Source organism: Amblyomma americanum, unplaced genomic scaffold, assembly GCF_052857255.1.
Source record: "Amblyomma americanum isolate KBUSLIRL-KWMA unplaced genomic scaffold, ASM5285725v1 scaffold_42, whole genome shotgun sequence".
Classification (NCBI taxonomy): domain Eukaryota; kingdom Metazoa; phylum Arthropoda; class Arachnida; order Ixodida; family Ixodidae; genus Amblyomma; species Amblyomma americanum.
The window spans coordinates 466,875-470,647 of NW_027526514.1; the positions used below are offsets into that span (position 1 = coordinate 466,875).

The 3,773-nt window shown below is 44.4% G+C and overlaps 1 long non-coding RNA gene across 1 annotated transcript; it reads left to right on the forward strand.

Moving 5' to 3' along the window:
* The first annotated feature begins 1,251 nt into the window (after positions 1-1,251).
* LOC144112063 (uncharacterized) lies at positions 1,252-2,920 on the forward strand. Its single transcript, XR_013310184.1, has 3 exons — positions 1,252-1,354; positions 2,070-2,270; positions 2,567-2,920. It is a non-coding gene; the product is annotated as an uncharacterized LOC144112063 (long non-coding RNA).
* The last annotated feature ends 853 nt before the right edge of the window (positions 2,921-3,773 follow it).

Below are 3,773 nucleotides of genomic sequence, written 5' to 3' on the forward strand. Positions count from 1 at the left end.
TAATAGCTATTTCAGCATTTAGAATTTCGAAAACGCGATTACCGTCGCTGCTGTGCCGACAAAATTAGGCTGCATCGTGAGAAAATAAATGCGCTTTCGAAAGCATGCAGATAAAGCAACTCCTCCAGCGCCAAGGGTAATAACGTTTTAGAAATTCTAAAAATTGATAAGGCTATTACTAACGACCGGCTACAAATCTCTAGTTGCAACTAGGCGTCTAACTTTAATATTTAAAATTTAAGTAAAATCGAATCAACCTGCTTACTAAAGACGATTCACCGGTTTCCTGCTGTCCGCCAGCGCCAGTAATACTATGCCGCAAGCGCCACATTTTTACCCCTTATCTCTGAAACACCCGGTATATGGCGCCTTTTAAATAATACCATGTGCTTCACAAAGCTGACTAAACTGACATATTGCAAAGACACCAAAGAGGAGACAACAGGAACGTCGCGGCGCCAACCGCGTGGTCAGTTACGGCTAGCTAACGGGCTAGAGACCTGGCAGTGTGACTTTGATACAGGCTGCACACACATGACTCGCAAAGCTGCGGATGGAGGAGAGCACATCTGTTTGTTTCACACTTTGGAAGAGCTACTGCTAGCGCACTGATTCGTAAACGCATTTATATTCATACCCGGGGCCGGAATACCGCCTTGTGCAGGCCTGTGTTCGGAGAGGAGCGAGAAACTTTTAATACGAAGGAAGGGATCAGTGAGTCGCATTCATCTAATTGTATTGGGACTTCATCTTTGGTTACAAGCGCGAAAAAAACAACACAAGGCAGAAAAACGGGACGGAGCGCCACTCACAACTGATTTACAACGTTTGTCCGTAAAGTTTCGAAACTGATTTATTTTCTCAAGAAATAGTTCCCCAGAGCAAATGTTGGTGCGTATGTGTAGCACCATTTTTTGGTGCTAACCTGAACCTTTTATGTTATTTGCTGTGGACGCCGATAGATGGCACTACATGTATGAAATACGTAGAGTCACTGGAAAAACTTCAGAGTACCGCATTCGTTTGCCCCTCGCCGCCGACGCGTTCATTGGCCCAACCGTACCACGTGACCTTGGGCTGCCATATACCTTCCAAGCGCCGGGCGGGCCGGCTGAGTTAGAGCGCAGACATCGCAGGTCCCCTACGATTCTTGTTTTCTGATTGTCGCACTCGTGTTTGACTGCAAGGAATCATGCCTGGCTGCTGCGCCTTCGGATGCAGCAACCGAACCGAGTCTGGGAAGACGTTTTTCTCGATTCCGACCGGGAAAAATGACCGAGAGCGTCGTTCTGCGTGGCTACACAGAATCGGCCGGGAGAACTTCAAGCCTACGAAAAACACCCGCGTGTGCGAGGTAAGTACACCTTGTTTGTGCTTTTCGGCACTGTTTTAGAAGATATTTAAGCGAAGTGCACGCGGTGTTAGCGATGCTACGAAAATAGGAGTTCATTGCCGGGATCGTTAGCGCCTCGCACTCTTGACGCGGGTACACGTGCTCGCGTTTGTTGCTCATCGCACGCGATTATTCCGTGCTCGTGGCACGCGAAGGAACACTTGTCTAGAGTCCACTTGCCACGCGAGAATTCCGCGTCCTCACGTGCACCACGTACTCGCATGATTTCTCCGCGCACGTGAGCGCGCTCTCGCCTCGAGTCACTCGATCCATGGCACCTAATTGTTTTTCGCAGACCGTGACGATCACAGTCAATAAAAACATCGTCAGTGCATGTCATGCGTCCGCATAACGGCCGCTTTCTGTGCAGTTGTGTTGGCATGGGTAGAAAAATAGAAATGAGTTAAATGTTAGCAATCCTTAAACCTGCGTGTTTGCGGCCACGTGCGCGTTTGCACCCAAATGAGGCATTTTAGTTGCGTAAACTTCTAAACCTTTTTAACGTATTCTTTGTCTCTTGATTTGGTCTTTAAACTTGTTATTGCAGCTATCTTTCATGTTTTTCTTGTTTCACATGTCTGAAACAAAGCTTCATTCAAAAAGCCCTGGGAGCCTCCTTGGGCAGCCCAGCGTTTGGGTGACCAGCATCACACTTCTAACCATACAACATTTGCAGGACCACTTTTGTGCAGAAGACTTTGAGAAGGCTAGAGTGGATGGGAAGAAGAGGCTAAAGCACAAAGCTGTGCCAAGTATTTTTTCTCACCGTGTGCCAAAAAAAAAATCAGAAAGCCACCATTCGCCCGCCTTCCTAATTCACCAGCAAACAACTTGGCTGAAGAACAGGCTGAACCTGAAGAGGAAAACTTGCTAATAGGTAATTTTCCCCCTAATCAAAATGTGTTTTTCATACATACACTGCAGCAGTGCTTTGTCGGTCAGTTATCATGTAGCCACATGCAATGCAAAATGGACAATTTCGTACTTGAATGTAACTGGTATTGATCTTCTTTTTTACGATCTGAATCATGGCTTGATACGGTGACCAAACAGAGGAACATCAATTATTTCATTAACACTGCCCTTTTAAGTGTAGCACTACAAGTAATGCAGTTGCATATGTTGGTACAAAAAGTGTTGGAAACCAAAAAATTGCTATGAAAACTTTTGCAGCTGCTGACAGCATAGCAGATGGACTCAAGTCTTCAAAAGAGCCACATGATCATGATGAATCTGCTGATGTGGCAACAGAAGTGCCCATAACCTCTGATATTCAAGAGGATGCACCTCCCAACATGTTCAGTGAAGTTGACGTACTGAAACGCCAACTTAACTTGGAAAGAAGAAAGCGTGCAAGGGCGGAAATGGAGTGTGACGCCCTGAGAAGTTCTTTTAATGGACTTCTTGCAGAAGACCAGCTCCGTGTCCTGCAAAAGGGAACAATGAGAGGGTCATCATGGACTCAGAAGACAATTCAGGAGTCTCTGAAGGTCAGACTTGCCTGTGGGATAAGAGGTTATGAGTAACTGAGAGGTAATGGCTTGCCGCTCCCTGCTGAACGCACACTTCAGAAGCATATTGAAGACATCAAGTTTACCCCAGGTATGCAGCAATGTTTGCAGCTCTATAATAACATTTTCCAAATTGCAGGTGCAACTCAGGACTAGCTATTGACTTCACCGATGATCACATAGCAAGTACAGCTACAAATATTAGGCGGCAGCAGAAGGCTTGCACTCATCTTTTTAGAAAAGATTTTATAAATGCTCTGATAGTGACAAGGGAGGTTGTTTGAAACACTGGGCTGAAGATTGTAATTTTGAATTTCAAAGAAAACTAGCAGTGATCATTCCAGCATGCATGTTTTTCAGCAAAGATACACTGTAATTATGCTCTCTACAATACCCTTGAACTAATGTTAAAGCTATCAAACATAATAAAAGGCTCTTTTCTTGCCATTCTAGGTATTCTTGAAGAAGTGTTTCCAGCTTTGGCATCAAAAGTGGCAACATTCCACAATGAAGAGCGTTATGCGGTTCTAATGCTGGACGAAATCCAACTGACACCTGGTTTGGACTATGATATTACAACACGCTCCGTCATAGGTAAGGCTTCATCAAAAACAAATGCGGCCTGTTGTTTACATATCAGGCAGGGTAGTTCTCTTGCAGCTAAAACCAATGCAGTAATGAGCACTGGCATGTGATACTTAATTTAGCAGTGTGGAAACAAAAATGAAATGCAACTAATTTTTTTACTGCACTAATATCAATATCTAAGTGTTAATGACTAAATGTGTGTGTATAGGTACACACAGAAAGCCATTCAAGCATCCCTGGAATACCTTATATTTGTGTAGTTTTAGATGAAACCTGTTATA